Source organism: Pteropus medius, unplaced genomic scaffold (genome assembly GCF_902729225.1).
Source record: "Pteropus medius unplaced genomic scaffold, Ma_sr-lr_union100, whole genome shotgun sequence".
Classification (NCBI taxonomy): domain Eukaryota; kingdom Metazoa; phylum Chordata; class Mammalia; order Chiroptera; family Pteropodidae; genus Pteropus; species Pteropus medius.
This window is the reverse complement of record NW_024340696.1, coordinates 23,226,082-23,237,155: the sequence shown is the minus strand read 5'-3', so window position 1 is coordinate 23,237,155 and position 11,074 is coordinate 23,226,082. Positions and strand designations below refer to the sequence as shown.

The 11,074-nt window shown below is 29.9% G+C and overlaps 1 pseudogene; it reads left to right on the top strand.

Moving 5' to 3' along the window:
- Window positions 1-10,046: 10,046 nt before the first annotated feature.
- LOC120610268 (uncharacterized) lies at window positions 10,047-10,162 on the top strand (annotated as a pseudogene).
- Window positions 10,163-11,074: the final 912 nt, after the last annotated feature.

Below are 11,074 nucleotides of genomic sequence, written 5' to 3'. Positions count from 1 at the left end.
ACATTTATTATTATACTTAATAATTATTATACTTAATACTTAAAATAGCAATAAAATAGAATATATCATTTTATAACTTTTAGTTTAAATATTTCTTCAGAAATCTTAAACTGATGTTAAAATAAGGGAAGCTTTTATAAATTCCCTGTGATATTTAAGCATATATCAGTCATCTAATATGTAAGTGCTGTTATGAAAACATTTTGCTGACAAATAAGCGTATGATTGTCAGGAAATACTGTCTGATATTGTGTAGTTTACTGTTTAGCAAAATATCTGTTTGGCATTTTCATTGCAATTATCGTTGTTTAATAATTTAATTTATACTATCTTGAAACTTGGTGTTCAAATTCTTTAAGCAAATATTTTCACATTCAATGACTTAAATTACATTGAATGTATTTTACAAAAAGAATAGAAAGAAGTAATATGGCACACAATGTCTTATTCATCAGAAGTTATTTGAATGTCTATCTCGCAACTTGAAGATGGTAAATCATTTAAAATACCTCAACCTGTTTTTCACATAATACCTTTGAAAACAAACAGAATATGTGGATGTTATGGGAGATGAAAAGGAATAAGATAGTCAGAAAAGAAAAAGAAAGGAGATAAAGCTAAAAAAAAAGAAAAAAGTAGAAAAAGAAAGACCATTGCCTATATAACCTTTAATAACAGTATGAGGTAAAATTGGGAACGATGGCTTTCTCATTTCCCTTCAGTATAATCTCACTATTTAAAGTTCATGTGAATAATGTATGTGGGCTGACATTCCAGGATAGGAAGAAATAACATGAGCCATAGTTTAATAAGCTTTAAGTGAACAATACCATTTCTTAATATATTAGAGAAGGTAAAGTAGAGTTCATCGAATTGAGTCACAGTAATTATAAAGCTTTTTAAAATATGAGTAGATTAAATAGAGCCAATATTTTGCTATTTTATTGAAGTATGAGAAAAGACATAACATTATTCTTTAAATGTACATTTTTTCCATTTTATATATTTTCAAAGTATGTTATATCTAGTATTAGCACACACAGCAAAAACTGTCCAACTTACAGAAATTCTGTGCTCTAGGTAAAACTGATAACTAACAGTATCAAAAAAAAAAACAAAACAAAACCCACAAGATTGTTTCTAATATTGAAGATCATTAGGATAGTAGTGCTGTAAACTTTTATGTATTAAGCATTATAAAGCAGTAGGAACATTAGACATAACTATATTTTCAAAACAACTGAAGCTTTCAACTTAAGTTAAAATACACTTTGAACACACACTCCTAATTCTTGTGTTTTATATTAAGTTTTACTATCTCAGTATCTTGAACCTTGTATTTTACTTCAAATTATTAGCTAGCCTTAACAATTGAATTTCCATATATATTTCTAAGGTAGGTTTCCTATTCACATTAAAAACCTACTATCATTTTTCATTGGATTAAAATTTATTTTAAATTTTAATTCCACGAGAGTTCTGTAGATCATGATATTTAAGGATCTACCCAAGTTTTCATAAATTTCAACACTAATAATTTATCTATCTTGATAAAAAGAAAATCTGAAAGTCAGTCTTTAGTTTAGGGAAGAATTGAAAATGTTTTGTTACAAATTAGCAAATGTTTTAGAATTTACAAAAACTCTTCTTTCTTCCCATTAGTCTCCTTATTAACCTGACAGAAAATAAAATTTTCAAGAAATCTTTTAGTTAATTCTGCAAAGAAATAAACATTTAAAAATGCTTATAATCTTATTGTTGGTCTATAAATTTTAAAAGTGTTCTCTGTGAAATATTATTTTAAACACTCCTTGAAATATTTGTCCATGTTGACTATACATATTTTATTTTCCATAATGTCTCTTGGATGTGGATGCATTCTTTTTCCCATTTTGCTACCACTACCTAAATTTGATAACCACTTCTTCTTACCTGAATTTTAACAATGCTCATCTCTTGAATAACTCTAATTCCAGTTGCTATTCCTTGCCAGATATAAACGCTCAAAACTAAGAATTTGCTCACATTTTCTCCATTGTGGCTTCTCACTATATTCTGTAGAATTACTTCCATTTCTAGACAACTAATTCACCCCTGGGCAGCTTAAATTACGTTATTCCAGTTTATGAAATTTGTAATTCTATATTACATTTTTAGATAATGTGTCTTATAGGAATGTGTTACTAAAATTTTAATTATTGGTTTGATCATATCTTCATATAAAATTATCTAAATATTATACCTATAACAGCCTTATTTTGCCCCTAAAGTTTATTTCCCTTTTTAATTAAAATATTATATAATATTAAAAATTATTTTAATCGAGCTCTTTTTACATTTCCTTTCTAGTTGAAACAATTTTACATTAATCATTTTTAGTATGTTAGACAATTATAGAGGTAAAACAAGCATATTACCAAATTTTTATAATAAAACTATAAATAATCTATAAACCTACAATGCATTACTTTTCATATATTTCCATGTTTTTATTTAGTGGACTTTCTATATAATTACCTTTACCTGTTAGTATAACATATTTTGTAGACAAAATTGGGGAAAATGAGAGCATTAGTAAGAATGCACAAAAAATTACATTACCTGTAAATATAACATATTTTGCATTGTCTACAAAATGTTATATTTACAAGTAATAGTAACATTTACAGGTAATATTTATAGGTTCTATATCTATGTATATATATACATATATGTATATATATAATTTCATTGAGTTGTAACCCAATCACGATAAATTGCAAATAAAATATAAAAATGTATCAGTTTTGACACAGTATACACCTGTGAACCATCACCAGAATTAAAGCAATAAGCAGTTACTTTATCCAACAACATTTCCTCATGCCTTTTTCTAAACTAACTCTCCTTCATTCCAGGATCCAATCGTCAAATTCAACTATCTACTTTTTATCTATATACATATATATATGTTTGTGTGTGCTTGTATGTATGTGTATATATATATATATATATATATATATATATATATATAAATAATATCATATATTTTGCCTAGTTCTTTCACTAACCATTATTATTTTGAGATTCATTCATATTGTTGGGCATATCAATATATCAATAGGGTGCTCTCATTTATTGCTAAGAAGTATATTCTATTGTATGAATACACCAGAATTTGTTTATCCATTCATCTAGTGGTGAGCATTTGTATTGTTTCCAGTATTGGCTATTACAAGCTGATATGAATATTTGCATCAAGTCTCTGTGTGGACATAGGTTTTGGATCACATGGCTGGTATATGCTTAACTTTTAAAGAAATTGCAAAATTTTTTTCCAACATGGTTATGCCATTTTACATTGCAACTGGTAGTATATGAGACCTTCAATTGTTCAATATCTTTACCAACATTTAGTTTTGTGAGTCTTTATAATTTTAGCCAATTCAATAGGTATGTAGCATCATCCTCTCATAATTTGAATTTAAATTTCTTTTGCATGTAATAATATACAACATTTTTTCAATTGCTCAGGGCATTCATATGCTTTGATGAGAGAGGCAAATATATTTTGAAACTATTTATAATGTATCATTAATTAATTTCTGTTTTCACAATTACTCGCAATCTTGATTATTATAGCTTTACAATAAAACTTAAAATCAAGTAAGGTAAATTCTCCAACTATGTTATTTGTAGAAATTGCTCTTATGCTTGTTTTCTTTGGACTTTTATATTAATTTTATAATTAGCTTGTCAAGTTAAAAAAATAATTTCAGCAAGCATAGTAGTTGGGATTACATTGGAATTATAGATTGATTTTGGAAAATTACCATCTTAAAAATAACTGTCTTCAATTACATGCTTTTTGTAAATTCTTGTATTTATTTAATTTTTAAATTTTCTCAACTATGTTTTAAAATATTTTTTCAGCTTTAGGAAAGTATGATTAACAAATTAAAATTGTATATATTTAAAGTGTACACTTTGATGCTTTGTATATGTATCCATTGTAAAATAATCACAGCAAACAAGCAAATTGACATACCTAGCACCTCAGTTACCATTTTCTTGCGATGTGTTTGTGTGTGTGTGTGTGTGTGTGTGTGTGTGTGTGTGTTTGTGTGTTGAGAACATATAAGATCTACCCTCTTAGCCAATTTTAAATGTACAGTACATTATTGTTAACTAGAGTCACATTACTGTTCATACGATCTCCAGAAATTACTCATCTTATATAATTGAAATTTTGTGCTCTTTGTACTTGATCAACACTTCCCAGTTTCCCTCTCTGCTTAGCTCCTACCACTCACTATCACTCTTCTTTTTGTTTCTATGAGTTTGGCTGTTTTAATTTCCCTGTATAAGTGAGGTCATGTACTATTTGTTTTCCTCTTCCTGTTTTATTCAACTTAGCATAATGTTCTACAGGTTTATCTGTGTTATCACAAGTGACAGGATTTTCTTCCTTTGTATGGCTGTGTAATGTTTATATATGTTTTGCATTTTCTTTTTGCATTCATCTGTTATGGACTTTTAAGTAGTTTTCATATCTTGGCTATTGTGAATAATGCTGCAGTTAAAATGGAAGTGCAGATATCTATTCAAGATCTTGATTCATTTTCCTTGACTATATACTCACAATGAGGATTGCTTGATCATAAGGTAGTTTTGTTTTTAAGTTTTTGAGGAAACTTCATATTATTTTCCATAAAGCTTGTACCAATTAGAGTCCCACCTAAAGTGTATAAGAGTTCCTTTTCTCACATTCTTACCAATAGTTGCTATCTTTTGTCTTTTGGTAATAGCCATTCTAATAGATGTGGGCTAAAATCTCATTGTAGTTTTAATTTGCATCTTCCTAATGTTTAGTATTATGAATTTGTTAACACATTAAATGGAACACAGGGTGCAGGTTGAGCCACGGTTTAACAACACACCACAGAAGAATTGAAATAGAGACATTTATTGCAATTCCTGGAGGAAATATCCAGAGGCCTCAAGGGGCCACACAGGAAGGTCAAGGCAGAGTACAGACAGCGAGAGGTAACGCTTCAAACACATGCCTTTGTTAGGGTTTGAACTGAAATGTTTTCTTAGGATTCTCAGGCTACTGACAGATTGGCCAAAACAAACCAAAAGAGTAAAATTTTGAGAAATCACACAGGTGTTTTATCTAAGCGTTGCATAGGGGAAAATGCAGGGAGGAAGGAGAAATTTTTGTTCACAAGGTCTATTAGGGAAGTCATATCAGGAACTAATATAAGCTTATAACTCTGTGGGCTGTTATCTAGGTCATGCACTGGTACAAAGGGGTTACTGTCAGTTTAAGGTCACTGTAGGGTGCTTGGACGACAAAAAAAAAGGATGCCAAAGCAGTAATACCATGGAATAGGTTAGCTAAACTCTTGATAATTAGTGCTGTTGAGCACTGTTTCTATACCTGCAGGCCATTTGTATGTCTTCTTTTAAAAAATGTGTATTCCAGTCCTTTGCCCATTTCTTAATCAGGTTATTTGATTTTTTTTTTTTTGGCTATAGAATTGTACAAATTCCTCATTTATTATGGATATTAACCTCTTATCAGACATGTAGTTAGCAAGTATTTCTCCAATCTGATAGCTTGCCTTTTCACTCTGCTTTTTTTTCTTTTTTTGTGCAGAAGCTTTTTGGTGTGATATAGTTTGACTTATTGATTTTTGCTTTTGATACTTGTGCTTTTGGAGTCATATCCAAAAAAATCATTCCCCATACAAATGTCAGGAAGATTTTCCATTATGTTTTGTCCTCGCATTTTTATGGTTTCAGGACTTAGATTTACGTGTTCAATCCATTTTGAGTTGACTTTCGTATATGGTGTGAGATAGGAGTCCAATATCATTCTCCTGCATGTGTATTCCTAGTTTTCCCAGCACCATTTGTTGAAGAGACTATCCTTCCTACGTTGTGTGCTCTTGGCACCCTTGTCAAAGATCAGTTTACTGTAGATGCATGGTCTATTTTCTAAACTCCCTGCTCCATTGGACTATGTCTGTTTTTATAGCAGTACCATACTGTTTTGATTACTGTAGTTTTGTCAGGAAATGTGATGTCTTCAGCTTTGTTCTGTATGTCTGTCAGTTCCAACTGTTCTGTAATGTTCAAGTAGGCCATCTCTTATAAATTTTATGTATAGATTTTTTTTTCATTATTAAAAGTGGGATACTGTAGTCTCCTATTATTATATTGCTGTTCATTTTTCCTCTCAAATCTGTCAATGTTTGCTATATATATTTGAGCGCACAAATATTGACTGAATATTTATAATTGTTATATCTTCCTATTGAATTGGATCTTTATCATTATATAATAATCTTTGTTGCTAAAGACAGTTTTGGACTTAGCATATCCTGTCCGATATAAGTAGAGCTACCCCTGCTTTCCTTTGGTTACCATTTGCATGGAATATCTTTTTTCCACCCTTCACTTTCACTTTTTTCCACCCTTCACTTTATATTTTTTTAAATATAAAGTGAGTCTCTTGTAGACAGTTTGAAAGTACTTTTTTTCAATCAACTCAATCACTCTATACATTTTGTTTAGGAACTTTAGCTATATTCAAAGTAATTTTTAATAGGAGAGGACTTACTATTGCCTTTTTGTTGTCTGTTTTGCAGTTGTTTTGATCTGCTCTTTCTTACTCTTGCTCTGTTATTTAATGACTTTTGAGTAGAAGTTTGCTTTGATATTTTGTCTTTGCCTTTTATGTATCTACTATATGTTTTTACTTTGTCATTACCTTGAGACTTGAATAAAGTGTCTTATCGTTATAACTGTCTATTTTAAGTTGTTACAAAATTAACTACAATCAGATACAAAACTTACATTTATACCCAATAAACTTTATATTCTTATAGTCAAGAGTTTATTTCCTTTTGTGTATCCATTAACAAATTTTTATCTTTTAAAAAGTTTATATTAAAGTAATTTATGTTCCATCATTACATTACTCTATATTTCATTATTCTATACATTATTCTATATTTCTCTATTTATTTACGTTCATGGGGAGTTTTACTTTATATCCTTTGGTATTGTTGATGAGCATGTTTTCATTTCCATTTGAAGGACTCCCTTAAGTATTTCTTGTAAGTAGTCTTTTTATTATTATGTATGATGTTGAGTATAAGTTTTTTACAACTAGACTTTACCAGTTTGACTGAGTTTCCTACTATAACTAATTTTTTGAGAGTCAAATTGTGTTAAAATTTTTTATGCCTCTTTTAAACGATCATTTATTTTTTCTTGTTTAGGAGTTAATATGGTCAATTACATTCATAAAATTTCTAATGTTAAAATGAACTTGCATTTCTGTCATAAATCATACTTAGTTATAATGAATCATTCTTTTCTATATTTTTTGGATTTTGTAACATTATGTTAAAAGATTTTGTTTTTCTATTCTTCAGTAATATTGGTCTGCAGACTTATTTTTTCTTTGTCAGTTTGATATGTTTTAAGATGACTTCTAAAATGAATTAAACACTAACTCTATATCTATTTTCTGAAAATATTTGTACAACATTTCTATTATTTCTTTTTTAAATATTCAGTGTAATTCACCAGTAAAATCATCTAGGCTTGGTTTTATTAAGTATGATTTTTTAAATAATAAAGTCAACTTATTCAATATCTATGGGATTATTAAGACTTTATGTTTCTCCTTCACTCAGTTTAAATATTTTTTAATATATCTCTGTTGTTGAATTTTTTAATCTAAAGTTGTTCATATTATTCTATTATCTTTTAATCTTTGTAGGATGTGTGGTAATCTTTTTTTTTTTCCTGATATTTTTGTTTTTATATCCTCAACAACCTTAGGCAAGTCATTCATTTAAAAAATATCAATGACTATTTTAGAGCAGTTTTTTATTCATAGTAAAATTAAAAAAAAAGAGATTTCCCATATACTGCTTGTTCCCACCTATGTGTTTAGCTTCCCCTATTATTAACATCTCTCACCCGAGAAGGACATTTGTTATGATAGATGAACCTACATTGACACATCATAAGCACTCAAAGTCCATAGTATATACTTAGTTTCACTCTTGGTGTTGTGTATTCCATGGATTTGGACAAATAATGACAATATCCACAATTATAGTATCATACAGAGTATTTTCACTACCCTAAAAATCTTCTGTGCTCTGCCTATTAATTTTCACTCCAACCTCAACCCTGTAAACCAGTCTGTTTACTGTTTCCATAGCTTTGTCTTTTCCAAAGTGTCCTATAGTTGGAATCATACAGTAAGTAGACTTTTTGTATTAGCTTCTTTCACTTAGTAATATGCATGTAAGGTTCCTCCATGTCTTTTCATTGCTCAATAGCTTATTTCTTTTTAGTGCTGAATAATATTCTAATGTCTGAATGTACCACTGTTTATCCATTCATCTACTGAAGAACATCTTGGTGCTTCCAAGTATTGACAATTATCAATAAAGATGCTATAAATATCCACCTGTAGGTGTTTATGTGGACATAAGTTCTTTAACTTTTTAAGATAAATACTGAGAAGTGCAATTGCTGTATTGTATGGTAAAGATATGTTGAGTTTTATAAGAACTGTCTAAATATCTTCCAAATAGGCTGTACTATTTTTCATTCTCACCAGTAATGAGTGAGTGTTCTTGTTGTTCTACATCCTCAGCAGCATTTAGTGTTGTCAGTATTCTGGATTTTGGCCATTCTAATAAATGTGTAGTAGTACCTAATTGTTTAATTTGTATTTAGCTGATAACATATGTTGTGGGGCATCTTTTCACTTGCTTATTAGGTAAAATGTTGTTTTCCTCTAGTGGCATTTATGATTACTTCTTTGGGTTTGTTTACTGCAGACTGAATATGAATTTTTTAAGTGAGTATTTTTTGATATTTTTCCTGCTTATTGTTCTCTGAGGTTCTTATATATGTGGTTTGGTGTTTTTTATTAAATTTAGAAGCTTCTTAGTCATTATTATCTCAAATATTTTTTTCTGCTAATTTCTCTCTTTTTTCTCCATTACATGTGTTACACCTTTTGTAATTGACCTATTATACTTAGATATTCTTTTCTCTTTTATTTTCACTCTGTATTTTAATTTGTGGACTTTCTAATGACAATCTTCAAGATTACTCTTTTTTTCCCCGCCTTTGGCCAAGTCTAGTCTACTGATGAGACAATAAAAGGTAATTTTTTTTTTTTTTTTATTTCTAGCATTTACTTTTTATTCTTAGTTTTCTCCTCTGATTACATTACTCATGTGCTCTTGTATGTTGTCTAATTTTTACATTAGACTCCTCAATATATTAATAATATTTATTTTAATTCCTTGTTTGATACTTCCAAAATCTCTGTTGTATTTGAGTCTGATATTTACTTAATCTCTTCATACAATTTTTCTTGTCTATGAGTATACCTTGTAATTTTCTCGTTGAAAACTGGACATGATGAATTGGGTAGTAGGAGCTGAGATAACTAGGCATTTAGTGTGAGTTCTTTTGTTAATCTGGAGTGGAGGTGGGCTTTCTTAGCTATGTCTGTAGGTGCCAGAAGCTTCAGTTTCCTCTTTTTTACCCCTGTTTTCTCTGGATTTTTCTCAGCCCTTACTCCTAAATATAGTCTGGGTCTTTTAGATCTTTCAGGTTTAATCTGCCGTACTGGTGATTCATAGAATTGGTGGTAAAGCGTGAGGGAAGGAAAGCATTCTAATCTTATAATTAAACATCAGTCTTTTAATGATGATGAGTTCATTGGCTGTGCCTTTCAGAAGAGTTTTTTAGTGCTTTTTTCATTCATTTGGTTGGTTTTGTTTTACTTTTTCTTTCCTTCAGTGAAATAAAAAGCCTGGAGTAGGCTGGAATTGGCTAATTGCCCTTGAAGACAATTAGCCGTAGATATGTAAGGCTCTGGCAAAGTAGTTTTCCTTGAGAATTAGTCTTTGTTATAAAAAATATTCTGGGACATAGTTCCATAGTGTAGTATTTGGAACATCTGTTTTACATGCAGAAGGTCCTGGGTTTGTGCCCCAGTGGAGCCACAGTCCATGGTCTACAGCCATGCCACCCTGAACAAGCCCAACATCTGATCTTGGAAGTTAAGCAGGATCAGGCCTGGTTAGTACTTGGATGGGAGACCACCTAGGAAGACCAGGTGCTGTAGGTATAAATAATAATAAATAATAAAAAAAATGTTCTGGGCATATTTTTAAATGTTCCTTATTTCATTCATAAAGGTTTTTTTTTTTTTTTTTTTTTTTTTGGTGGAGGAGTCTGAGAATCTGTTTTGGTTCTTGGAAATAAAAGCTATAAAAGTGGGTCCTTCCTAAAACTGGTCCTCCAGGAAATATTTTCTTAATAAGCTAGTCCATATACATCCTTCAGCAGTTCATCAACATTTGTATTTAAGTGTTCCTGGCAGTTTATATCCCTAGTAGCCACTATTTCAGATGAACTATTGGTTAAAATTTTCTGTATTTGCCTGTCTTTCTAGATTTTTAGATGGTAGTTTACCCTGCAGTGTCAATTCTCCAATGAATCTAAGACATGTTATTGTCTTTCAGTGTGTTCAGCTTTTTTATTGTTGTGATTATAAAAGTAATAACCTTTAGGTCCTTTAAATATCAGAGCTGGAACTGGAAATCTAGATATTGAACTTTTTAGTTCTTAAATTTTCAATTTTTTATTTTGTAGAGTTTCTGTTTCTCTTATTAGAATTCTTATTGTTTTATTTAGAATGCATTTTTCTTTACTTCATGCATCATCATTATTGTAGTGTCTTTCATGTCTCCTTCTGAGAGTTCAAAAGTCCCTGCCACCTGGAAGTTGACATCTGTTGATAATCTTTTCGTTGAGAATGGGTCATATTTTCCGGACACTTTGTATGGCAAGTAATTTTAACTGTTTCTTAAATATTTTGAGTGATATGTTATGTATACATTGATTACTCTCAATTCCCTGGAAAAGTTGTTGTTGTTGTAAGCAATAAACTCAGTTTGGTTTAGAACATAACTTTTTCTTGCTGTTAATTAAGTCCTCTAATCATTTTCTATTCTGGTTTGGGTTTTTCCCATAAAAT